This window comes from Passer domesticus, chromosome 9 (genome assembly GCF_036417665.1).
Source record: "Passer domesticus isolate bPasDom1 chromosome 9, bPasDom1.hap1, whole genome shotgun sequence".
NCBI classification, from domain to species: Eukaryota; Metazoa; Chordata; class Aves; order Passeriformes; family Passeridae; genus Passer; species Passer domesticus.
The window spans coordinates 14505328-14518206 of NC_087482.1; the positions used below are offsets into that span (position 1 = coordinate 14505328).

The 12879-nt window shown below is 54.5% G+C and overlaps 1 long non-coding RNA gene across 2 annotated transcripts; it reads right to left on the reverse strand.

Moving 5' to 3' along the window:
• Positions 1–11015: 11015 nt before the first annotated feature.
• LOC135307385 (uncharacterized) lies at positions 11016–11922 on the reverse strand. Of its 2 annotated transcripts, XR_010368099.1 has the most exons (4): positions 11823–11922; positions 11390–11461; positions 11231–11302; positions 11016–11144 (listed from the first exon to the last, which is right to left on the reverse strand). It is a non-coding gene; the product is annotated as an uncharacterized LOC135307385 (long non-coding RNA). The 2 variants fall into 2 exon arrangements; XR_010368098.1 differs by lacking the exon at positions 11823–11922 and having other exon boundaries at positions 11390–11542.
• Positions 11923–12879: the final 957 nt, after the last annotated feature.

Consider the following 12879-nt stretch of genomic DNA (forward strand, 5'->3'; position numbering starts at 1 on the left):
CTGTGGGATCCCTCAGGGCTCCAGAAGGGAGCAGAGCAAATTTTTCAGCCTTTCAACCCTGACAGAACCTTGAGGAAAGTGGCATGAATGAGCTCTTGCCACATTGACACTGATTATTCTATCAGATAAAACAGAAATTCAGAACTTGCCTCCAGCATTTTCCAAGATCTTTAAAGTGTCATTCACCAGTACTTGCAAATAATTTATGTCGCCATCCAAATCTAGAGAGAGCAGAGATCATAACTATTTCCATGCTGTGTTTTATCCCCTTCTGCCTCAGGGAGCTGGGTACAGGAAATGGGAAAGGAAAGGCCATGGGAGCCAGTTGTGAATGGACATGCCCAAAGCTGCACAGGGGCCTGGGGAACACTGGGCTGGCTCCTGGCCACTCTCCACCCTCTTTCCCTGCCCTGTGTAACATTCTGGGAGAGGAAAGGGAAATGGGGCTGTCCAGGGCCCCTTGGGACCCTCTCCCTCCCACAGAGGAAACCCTCCCTAATGCCCTGGGCAAAACCATCCCCAGCGCTTCCCAGGGAGCAGGGAGCACTGTCCCGGGAAAGGGCAGCCAGGCTGCCGGCTCACCTGCTCGCCGCGCTTGCAGCGGAGCAGCCTGGGCAGCCCTGGCAGGCAGGGCCACAGCCAGGAGGAGCAGGAGTAGGAGGCGCAGAGCAAAGGCCATGCTGCCTTGCCCTCTGCCAGTCCCGCAGCTCTTGCTGCCACCGCTGTCCCAACACCGCTGTCCCAATGTCAGCACCGCTGCTGCCACAGCCGCTGCTGCTGCAACAGTTGTGCTCAGGGACTGACTGCTGGCTCCTTGTGCTGCTGTGCAACCACGGGGCTCTGGCACCTCTGGCACCTCTGTGACCTCAGGGCCTGCTGTGAGCTCAGCCAGCTGTGACCCCAGAGCCCTGCTGTGACCTCATGGCCTTAGCTGTACCCCCAGAGTGTGCGCCCATCCGCATGAATGGACTGCCCTGATTGTAAATGTTTTGCTTCATCAAAGGGCCATTCACAAAACTTTTTTTTCGCCTACTGACATTGCAGGTCAGGCTGTGTCCCTGGAGATGCTCAGTATTCATACAGAATTCACAGAATGACCAGGTTGGAAGAGACCTTCAAGATCATCCAGTCCAACCCATGTCCCAACACCACAACTAAACCATGGCACCAAGTGCCACATTCAGTCTTATTTAAACCCATCCAGGGATGGTGTCTCCACCACCTCCCCTGGCAGGCCATTCCAGAATTTTATCACTCTTTCGGTGGAAAATATTTTCATGATATCCAACCTACATTTCCCTTGATGCAGCTTGAGACTGTGTCCTCTGGTTCTGTCAGTGCTCTCTGGAGAAAGAAACCAACCCCACCTGACTACAACTACCCTTCAGGGAGCTGTGGAGTGATAAGGTCACCTCGGACTCTCCTTTTCTCCAGGGTAAACACCCCCAGCTCCCTCAGTCATTCCTCACCAGGGCTTGTGCTCCCAGCCCCTCACCATCCTCGTTGCCCCCTCTAGATGTGCTCGAGCGACTCAATGTCCTTCCCAAACTGATGGCCCAGAACTGGACACAGCACTCGAGGTGCGGCCTCACCAGTGCCAAGAACAGGGACAGAATGACCTCCCTGCTCCTGCTGGCCACACTGTTCCTGACACAGGCCAGGAGCCATTGGCCTCCTTGGCCACCAGGCCACACTGCTGGCTCATGTTCAGCTGGCTGTGACCAGTGCCCCCAGCTCCCTTTCTGCCTGGCCACTGTCCAGCCACACTATCCCCAGCCTAGAACACTGCAGGTGCTTCTTGCGGCCAAAGTGCAGCACTGGGCACTTGCACCTACTGAGCTTCATCCCACTGGACTCTGCCCATTGCTCCAACCATTCCAGCTCTCCCTGCAGAGCCCTCCTACCTTCCAACAGATCAACACACTCTCCCAGCTTAGTGTTGTCTGCAGATTTGCTAATGAAAGACTCAATCCCCTCATCCATGTTGTCAATAAAACCATTGACCAGAGCTGGCCCCAGCACAGAGCCCGGAGGGACACCACTGGTGACTGGCTGCCAGCTGGGTGCAGCACCGTTCACCAGCCCTCTCTGGGCCAGCCATCCAGCCAGTTCTGAGCCCAGCAAAGAGTGTTCCTCTCCCGGCCCTGGGCTGCAGCTTTTCCAGGAGCGTGCTGTGGAAGACAGTGCAAAGGCCTTTCTGCAGTCCAAATAGACACATCCACAGCCTTTCCTGCATCCATCAGGCAGGTCACTTGCTCATAAAAGGAGATCAGGTTGGTCAGACACGACGTACCCCTCCTAAACCCCTGCTGGCTGGGTCTGATACCCTGGCCATCCTGTAAGTGCCGTGTGATGACTCAGTATAAACTGTTACATCACCTTACTGGGTACTGAGGTCAGACTGACTGGCCTATAATTACAAGGATCCTCCTTCCCACCCTTGTTGTACATGGGCGTCACATTGGCCAGCTTCCAGTCATCTGGAATCTCACCAGTGAGCCAGGACTGTTGGTAAATGATGGAGAGCGGCTTCACCAGCTCATCTGCCAGCTCCCTCATCACCCTGGGGTGGATCCCATCTGGCCCCATAGATTTAGGAACATCCAAGCAGCTCAGCAGTTCTCTGGCTGCCTCCTCTTGGCTAACAGGGGGCCCATTCTGCTCCCTGACACCATCTACCAGCCCAGCAGGACACTTGTCCTGAGGACAAGTCGTCTTCCTACTAAAGACTGAGGCAAAGAAGGTGTTCAGTGCCTCTGCCTTGTCCTCATCTGCAGTTCCTAAGTTCCCTCCCACATCTAAGAAAGAACAAAGGTTGGTCTTACCCTTCCTTTTATCGGTGATATATTTGTAAATACATTTTTTTATTATCCCTTACAGAAGTCGCCATTTAAATTTCAAACTGAGCTTTGGCCTCCCTAATTTTTTTTTTCCTACGTGCTCTAGCAGCTCCTTTAAAAACTTCCTGAGAGACTTGATCCTCCTTCCAAAGATGATACATCCTCTTTTTATTCCTAAATTCCTCCAAAACCTCCTTGCCCATCCAGGCTGGGCGTTTGCCTCATTGACTCATCTTTCGGCACCCAGAGACAGACTGTTCCTGTGCCCTGTAGATCTCTGTTTTGAAGCATGCCCACCTTTCCTGGACTCCTTGGTTTTTAAGGGCTGCTTGCCAAGGAACTCTCTGAAGAAGTCTCCTAAACAGGCCAAAGTCTGCCCTCTGAAAGTCATGTGTAGAAGTCTTCTTGATGTTCCTCCTGTTTTCACAAAATACCAAGAATTCTTCATACATTGGTGTTCCCCTGTCTGAGACATAAGACAGACCACTCGTGTTTCCTCAGAAAAACAGCCTTGTTTATTGTCCGGAGTGTTCTTTTATAGCCCATTCAAATCTCCTGGGCCGAGACAGCTCATTGGTCTATCTGTGTGCCCCCAGACTCTGAACCAAGACAATGTCTGCATCCTAGGAGAGTTCCCACTGCATGTGAGCTTCTGTCAGTCAGACACAGAGGCTAGTACATGGAGCTGAGCTGGACTGCTTATTAGAACTTGATTAATGCTGACTACAGATCAGCTTACAATGCAACAAATTCCATCATTTCATGATCACTGTGCCCCAAGCGGGCTCCAGCCACCACATGTCCCCCCAGCCCACCTCTATCTGCAAACAGCAGATCTAACATAGTCCCTCCCCTGCTGGGCTCACCCACCTGCTGCAACCAACACTTGTCCTCCACACACTCTACAAATTTCCTGGGCTGCTTTTTCTTCTGTTGTATTAAGTTCCCAGCAGATGTCTGGCAAGTTGAAGTCACCTACAAGAACAAGGGCTGATGATCCTGAAACATCCTCTAGCTGTTTATAGAATGAGTTGTCCACCACTTCTTCCTGGTTGGGTGGATGATGACAGACTCCCAGTAGGATGTCAGCCTTGTTGGCCTTCCCCCTCATTCTCATCCATAGGCATTCCACTTCATCATCATTAGTTTCAATATCCATGGTGTCCAAAGCCTCTCTTAATATAAAAAAAAGCCACGTCTCCACCTCTTCTCCCTTTCCTGTCTCTCCTGAAGAGCTTGTAGCCATCCAGTGTAGTGCTCCAGCCATGTGAGGCATCCCACCACATTTCTGTGATGGCAATGACATCACAGCTCTGCTGCTGGACCATGGCCTCCAGCTCTTGCTGTTTGTTACCCATGCTGTGTGCACTGCTATCCATGCACCTCAGCTGGGCTGCTGATTTCATCCCTAACTCAGGCTTACCACCCTTGGGCCTGCTTCCAGACAGCCCAGCTGCATCCCGTTCCCTCTTCAAACCTAGTTTAAAGCCCTCTCAACAAGTTCTGCAAGCTCATCAGCTAAAAACCTTCTGCCCTTAACAGAGAGCTGGAGCCCATCTGGTTCCAGCAGGCCAGGTGCCATAAAAGCTGCGCCATAATCAAAGAATCCAAAATTCTGCCAATGACACCAGCCCTTGAGCCACTTGTTGATGATATGAGCTCTCCTATTACTTTCACCATTTTTCTCAGCCAGCAAAGGGACTGAGGAAAAGACTACCTGTGTCCCTGTCCTATCAACCACTTGTCCCTGTGCCCTAAAGTCCCTTTCAATGGTCCTGACACTCCTCAATCTCATCACTTCCAGCCTGGAGTTTCAACAGTGGATAATAATCAGAGGACTGAATGAGCCCAGGAAGTCCCTCAGGAATATCCTGCACCTGGGCCCCAGGGAGGCAGCAGAGCTCCCTGTGGGGTGGATCCCCTTGACATGGGGCCCTCTGTTCCCCTCAGAAGGGAGTCACCCACCACGATTACCATTCTTTCCTTTTTGATGTTAGAGGTGGCAATCCTTGTATACAGATTAATCATAATTAGGAGGCTCTCTGGGCAGATAATTTTCTTCTTAATCATTTGGCCGACTCTTTAGATCCAGGGGGTCATACCTATTCTGAAGTGGCCCCTGGCTAGGGGATGGGGGTCAGGAGGAATTTTTATCATAACCTCCCCGTGCAGGGACCATTTCCACTCCCCTTCATCTACCAGGTGTCCTTCTCTTGCCTGAGAGTGTGCGGCATAGGAGTCCTGTGACTCTTGCTGGGCCTTCCGTAAAGATGGAAGGGCTGAACTCCACCAATCTATTTCCCTTTCACTTTCCCTGATACTCCTTAGTCTTTAAACTTCCTCCCTAAGCTCGGCCACCAGTGAAAGGAGATCATTCACCTGTTCACACCGCAGGCAGCTTTTCTCCGCACTGCCCCCTGAAACCACTGCTAAGCTCAAACACTCTGCACAGGAATGGGTCAGGACAGACACATCCTTTTTGGAGGGTTCCATCTAGTTACATGCACTTGTACTAACTACAGTTTTCAATTGCGTAAAAACCACTACTACCAGAAACCCCAAAACCAAGCAACCAACAGAAACACTGCAAACAACACACAGTAAACCTTCCTAACAAGAAAACCTGCAACCCTGCCTGCTTGCCCTGCCTGTGCACACTGCCTCGTGAATTGTCTCTCAGAGACATGCCATGGCCCTGTTTGCCCACTCCTGTTTGCCACAAACCCTAGAGGCCTCTTTTAATCCGCCCGCTAACCAAGGAGGGAGGAAGCTGCAGCCCATCCCTGCGTAACTCACAGGCTCTTGATGGCTTCCCTCTTTTCCTGGGCATGCCATTGGAGGAGGTCCAGGCCCAGATGGTCCCAGGGAAGGAAAGGTCCCTCAGCCCAGGGACGCTCAGCATGGGCTGCCCCATCCTCCCCGGGGACCCGCCACTGGTCACAGCAGCCCCTGCCTGGCTCCTGCCTGCCCACACCGTGCCCATCCCCAGCTGCCCCTGGGCACGGAGCTCAGCCAGTGGTGATCCTGGCTGGGCTTTGCTGCTGCTACCACCCGGACACTGGGGTGACAGCTCCATCTCTTTAGTGCAAGAAAAGAGCTGGGCCAAGCCCTGCCCACCTTCAGTAGGGGCCAGAGAGCAGGGCCAGTGCCTTCAGGGGGAGAGGACCTTGTCTGGCTGGAGGCAGCATCTGCACAGCAACAAGCTGCTAAAGCAGCTGGCACAGGGACATCGGGCATGGGCCTGGAGATGTGCCATGCAATTAGAAGTCCAGTTCTCCCTTAGGTGTTTGGCAGGACATATGAAGGGAGAAAGATACAACTGTGAAAGAGGCCATGGCAAGTGACACAGTGAACAGAGGCTCTGCTATACCTATCATGCTCTGCTTGTGCCCGTCCTGCAAGCAGAAAATCATTGGGATTCATCAAAGTGGAAGCAGGGCACGTGTTCCTGTCTTGCTTTGAACCTCTACAAGATCCGTGGGGAGAGTGAGCCCGTGCTGTGCTGCACTGCTGAGCTGGCAGCACGGTGGATACGGGCAGGACGTTCTCTGTTTCCCCCAGAGCTGGAGCCTGCAGGCACCTTGCCGGCCCTTGGCACAGGCTGTGCCAGCCAACAAAGCCCAGCAGGCCGGGAGGAGAGCCCGGGGGCAGTGCAGCTGCTTGGGCAGTGGCTGCTGCCAGGGACAGGGGCCAAAGCCACCCCTGAGCAGCCACTGCCACCCCTGGCCCTCCCTGCCCCGTGACAGCTCCCCCAGCCCCAGGGGACAGGCTCAGGCCCACTAAGGACACACTGGAGCCTTGCTCTCCCTCTCTGTCCTGTCCTCACCATGGGCACCCCATGCAGTCACTCCCAGGTTTCAGGATGTGTCCCCATGGAGGGACCCAGCAGGACTGCTCAGAACCCGAGTGCCCTGAGCCTGTTTGGGATAATTCCCCCGAGCTATGCCGGTCGTGCCTGGGCTGTGTAAGACTGAACATTAAGAATTAAAAGCAATTTTACTTTTTATTGCCAAAGTGTCAGAAGATTCTAGGTTTCCCTGACTGTAAAACTACTTTATCAATTACAGAACTGTTGGAGGAAAGGGGAACAAATATCTGCTGTCCGTATTCTATGAAAAACTCTCCTCAATGCTGCAAAGGAAAAATATATCTAAATGTTTTAAAATGAAAGACAAAGATAACATGAGAGTGCTGTTGGTCTGATGAGCCCCATGCCCAGCTGCTGCCTGCCCATGCCTGGCTGTGCCCAGACGAGCAGCTCCGCCAGTGCTGGTGGTAGCACACAGACACCTGAGCTGAACCTGGACTCAAGCCTGTGATAGATGAGTAAAGTGACAGTTGACTCTCACAATTAAAGGATAAATATCATGTATATTTGTTAAGAGAAGTTTTATATATTTATAGATATGTTTTACCCCCTGTTGTGTTGTTATCTTGGGATTACCTGAGTTTGAGACATTTAAGAGGGTCACCTTGCTACGACAGCAGCACCTGACCTCCAAGCGAGATGTAAGGAAGTAAACTCCAGCACTGGACATCAAAGAAGGAGTCGATGGACAGAACTTTAAGAAGGGCAAAAGAGTTGAAAGGTGAAACCTCCATTGTGTGGATGAGAATGTGGTGGGAAAAATCCTCTACTCCCGGCACAGTAACATTGTCTTTATTCACTGTCCTGTTATATTTCTAATAAGGTTTTTAATAAACATCTAATATTTTTACAAGTAAATATAACTTTGCGAATAATCTATTCCCTGGCTAGAGGGCTGCACCTCCTGTCCTGGATGGGCAGCTAGGCCAGTCCCTTCAGGGAGAGACGGAGCTGTTCTAGGCAGTGCTTGTAGCATACTTCCAGCTACAAGCTGGTAATACACCTGTGGAAGGGACAATGGACACTGGCACAGAGATGCACGACGACAGGCCAAGTTCTCCATGACTGAGGTATTTGGCTGGACTTGTGAAGTTTCAGAGGTGCTCCTGTGGAGAGAGGAGGTGGCTGAGGTCCCAGCTGCCAGTGGCACACAGGGACCCTCGTGCACAGCAGGGCCCAGAGCTGGCAAGGCTCCCCAGCACGGCTGGAGCTGCTGGCACAGCTGGGCCCAGCTGGACAGCTGCCCCTCAAGGCCCTGGCCAGCAGGGCACGGCTCTGGGCAGGGTCCCTGGCCAGAAGCGGGCCCCAGAGCGCCTCTGCCTTTCAAGGGCAATCTCAGCCCTGCTCTTTCTCCTCCCCACCTCCCTCTGCCTCTGCCGCGTGCCCCTGGGGCTGCTTTTGGCCAGGCAGCCTCAGTGGGAGCCAGCACTGGCTGCAGCTCCAGCGGGGCCCCCAGGACAAGGCCCAGCAATTGAGAGGCCAATGGAAGCACTGGGCAGCAGCAGAACCCTCAGCAGAGTTGTTTGGAGAACCATGGACTGGCCACAGCTCCAATGCAGCCTCTGTGGGAATGCTTCCTGTCTACATTACACTTTCAAAAGAAGCTCTTTCAGGGAAAGATAACCACTCACCATTTCTTCTTCCAGTTACACCAGATTTTGACACAGCAAAATATGATAATAAGGTCCAAAATAAGCAGGCCTGCCATTAACCCTGCCCAGCAGCCTGTTCCCATATAGAAGCCCCTTCCCAGGCCATCCTCGGCATCAGGAACAGGTGTTGTGGTGCCGGCTGCATCTGTGGGAGCAATGGGGAGCGTGAGCCCGTGCTGTGCTGCACTGCTGAGCTGGCAGCACGGTGGATACGGGCAGGACGTTCTCTGTTTCCCCCAGAGCTGGGGCCTGCAGGCACCTTGCCGGCCCTTGGCACAGGCTGTGCCAGCCAACAAAGCCCAGCAGGCTGGGAGGAGAGCCCGGGGAAGCGCAGCTGCTTGGGCAGTGGCTGCTGCCAGGGACACGGGCCAAAGCCATCCCTGAGCAGCCACTGCCAGCCCTGGCCCTCCCTGCCCCGTGACAGCTCCCCCAGCCCCAGGGGACAGGCTCAGGCCCTGTCAGGAGCCAGTGCAGCCCCTGCCCAGTCGGGAGCCAGGGCTGGCTCTGGCCCTGGGCTGGCGGCAGGGCTCCCGCTCGGGGCTGCTCCTGTGCCTTGGGCCTCTGGGCACTCAGGGCCAGCTCTGCAGCAGCTGCAGCGCCAGGGACGCTGCTGCACCAGTCCCGTTTCCCTGGGGCTCTGAACCAGCTCCAGAGGCCTGGAAGCCAAGGCGCCTCCAGCTTTGGCTGCTGCCGGGCTGGGCAAGGGCAGGCCCTGGGGGAAGAGCTGCTGCCACACAGCCCCGGCCAGGGCTGAGCCCAGCACAGCAATTACCTGCTGTGCCTGTGCCCGTGTCTGCCATCGCCTTCCTTCCTGCAGCAGGGGCTGCCAGTGAGCCCCTGCTTCCTTGGGGAAACACCTCCTTCAGCCCTGCCTTTTGGTCCATCACTTGAGAAACAAAAAAGGACAGTTGGATCAGATGGAACAATTCCCCATTCCTTTGCTGGCATCTTCAAGGCAGCATGCTTATCAAAAATTGGGAAAAGATTTACAAAGTATCTGGGCTTTTGTGTCTGGGCCAGGGCCCTCCCTTCCCCAGACAGCTGCCAGTGCTGAGCAGAAATCATGAGGGGATTGTGCAGGGCGCGGGCACACACGTGCATGGTTCTGTGCTGGCACCTGCAGCGCTGCCTCTGTGGCCAAGCTTTGGGCTCTTGAGCTGGCACCTCTTTCAGGGGAAAGGCCTTGACCTACCCTCAGCCTCTCCCCGAGGCTCAGTCCTGGACGTGGGTTGGGAAGCCAGATCACTTTCACCAACCGGGTTAGCTGCAAAGAACGGCAGGACAGAAGAGCTGCTGTGACCCTGCTGAAGATTCTCCTTCAGGCCTGAGTGGCAGTGAGGGCACCTGGGTGACTGGTGCCCTCCAAAGCACTCCCTCAGCTCTGCCTCCCACTCAGGAGCAGGGGGACCTCGTGCCTGCAATGGCCCCACACTGGGATGGAAGGGGCCCCTTGCAGGGCTGTGTGGGCAGAAAGGACTCCCTGGAGCTGCCAGCAGCTCTAAAGCCAGCCCCGGGCAGGGCCAGGGCTTGGCAGTGGCAGCAGGAGCAGCTCAGGCTCCCTGGGGCTGGCAAAGGAGCTGCCAAAGGCTCAGCCCCGGGGCACAGCCCTGGGCCCGGCCCCTTCCCTCTCTGGCCTTCTCCCTGGCTGCACAGAGCACATGGAAGGACAGACTGGCATTGCCCACGGGAGGAAGATGGACAGCTAAATGCTCCTTCCTCCCACTGACAGCCATCCTGTGGGATCACTGTTGGGTACAAGAGTAGAAATTTGGAGGCCAGGATTTCCACAATTCATCAAACTTCAGACGATCTCAAGGGAAATGACAGAGGAATATTACTCTGGACAATGATTACACTTGGACAATGATTGCTCTGTTAGCAAAGAGTTGCTGAAAACCTACCATCACCAAGCTCCAACATCCTTAAACTGTGCTTTAACAGTGTTTCCCAGTGATGCAAGTCACGTTCCCAATCTAGAAAGGAGCACAGATGGGAACTGTTCCATGCTGTGCTGGGATCCCCTTGTATAGGGAACCGAGCACTGCAAGGGGGTCAGGTAATGCTGTGTGCCTTCACTCCCAAGAACCAGAGAGGGCAGCTGAAGCCTTAGCAGGGCTCAGGCCCAGAGGCACAGCAATTACCTCCTGGGCCTGTGCCTGGCAGCGCCTCCCTTCCTGGGGCAGAGGCTGCCATGGAGCCACTGCTTCCTCCGGGAAACTCAGCCTTCAGCACAGGCTCTCCTTCCATGTCTGCAGAAAGGAAAAAGGACAGCTGAATCAGGTGGGGTTGTTTCCCAATGGGAATGTGGCATCCTCAGGAGGCAATGCTTGTCTAAGTAATGGATAAGATTAAGGAGAAAGACCAGGGCCCTGTCTCTTCCAAAGAGCTGCCCCTCCAGATGCGCTCACAGACTGGGAAAGTGCAGGGGATCTCAGGGTGGGCCATGGTGTAGTTTGGGCTCCCTGGCAGCTGATGCCAAATGCCTTCCTGCAGAGGCTGGGCAGAAGCTGCAGCCAGGCCAGACTGGGAAACAGCCCTGCAGGGCGTGAAAGCAGCAGCAGCAGCAGCGGGGCAGCGAGGCTGCCCTGGATCCCTTCCCACTGTGCCTGGCACGGCGTGTCCAGATGTGCAGCCAAAGCCCCCGGCTGCTGAGTCCCAGGGGAAGCATGAGGGAAATGCACCCACCACGTTGTCTCTCCAGGTCACTCCAGATCCTGTCCATCTGTTTGGATGCCTCCAGGGACTTGCTGTCTCCTCTAGGTTTGTTCCTCCCTCTCGGAGGACCTTAAGAAAAGCATTTGCATTTCAGGTGAATGGATCCCACAGAACCAGGGCTCAGCCTGTGGGGTCAGCAAGCACACACTACTCACCCCTGCAATGGGAGCGGGGCTTATGTGCAGCAACCAGGAAAGGAGCCTGAAAAGTCATTCCTGCAGACACACCTGTAATTCAACAGCCACAGAAGCTCCTGTCACCTGCTTCCTGCCAGGTTCTCAATGATTATTATTTTAGCAACATTGACAACATACCTGCTGGAGGGTTAAGAGACTGGAAATCTTCATTAAGCCAAGCTGCTGAAGAAGCCTTCCTAGTATGCTCATCTAGAGGCGAGCACAGATCAGATCAGACCCATTTCCATGGTGTGCTGGGATTCCCCTCTCCCTTAGAGAACTGGGCACTGCAAGGGGTCGGGTAAGGCTGCGGGAGCCAGATGTCAGTGGACAAGGCCAAAGCTGCACAGGGGCCTGGGGAGCTCTGGGCTGGCTCTGGTCACTCTCCACCCTCTTTGCAGGCCCTTTGCAACATCCCTGGAGTGGTGGCTGGTGGAGCCCAGGGACCATGGGGGCTCTCTCCTTCCCACACAGGAAACCCTCCCCAAAGCCCTGGGCAAAACCATCCCCAGCACTTCCCAGGGAGCAGGGAGCGCTGTCCCGGGAAAGGGCAGCCAGGCTGCCGGCTCACCTGCTCGCCACACTTGGAGAGGAGCAGCCTGGGCAGCCCTGGTAGACAGGGCCACGGCCAGGAGGAGCAGGAGGAAGAGGCGCAGAGCAAGGGCCATGCTGCCTTGCCCTCTGCCAGTCCCGCAGCTCTTGCTGCCACGGCTGTCCCGACACCGCTGTCCCAATGTCAGCACCGCTGCTGCCACCGCTGCTGCTGCCGCAACAGTTGTGCTCCAGGACTGACTGCTGGCTCCCTGTGCTGCTGTGCAACCACGGGGCTCTGGCACCTCTGTGATCTCAGAGCCTTCTGTGACCTCATGGCCAGGGTGGAGTTGTTTTTGGAGCTGGATCTGCCTTCTTCGGAAGGGAGCTCATCCTGTCCAGCTGCTCTGCCCAAGGGCTGTGACACAGTCCCAGCTCAGCTGATCTCACTGGTTGGGGCATGAAGGGATGCAGAGCAGCCCTGCCGAGAAGGACTTGGTGTTGCAGCCAGATGAGAGGCTGGACATGAGGCAGCCATGTGCATCCAAAGGACAGTGCCCAGCAGGTTGAAGGAGGTGTTTCCCCACCTCTGCTCAGGTGAGACCCTACTGGGAGTACTCTGGAAGAGGTTTTATAGTGATTTCTGTGAGCCATCGAGAAGTTTGATAACAAGATCCATGTTTACCCCTGAAAGAATTTCCTACCAATGTTTTTGACATGAAAACCAAGAAAGAAAGAATAAATAAGAGAAACCTGCAACTCCCTATTCCATTGAGCATTTTGCTTGTCTCTCGTGACCAATGAATAAAGTGTAAACATAAGAGCTTTGTAAGAATGGAGAAAAAGCATGCAGGCTAGAATAAAAACAGGGTTTGAGGCCTTCTGGAAATGGACTGTGTTGCTTTGTAGTGTCTCAGTCTCTACCACGACAGAGTACTGCATCCTGCTCTGGGTCCCCAAGACAGGAAGGACATGGACCTGTTGGATCTAGTCCAGAGGAGGGACAAAATGCTCTGAGGGCTGGAGCCCTTCTGCTTTGGAGACAGGCTGGGAGAGCTGGCAGTGTTCAGCCTGGAAGAGAGAAGACTCCAGGGACA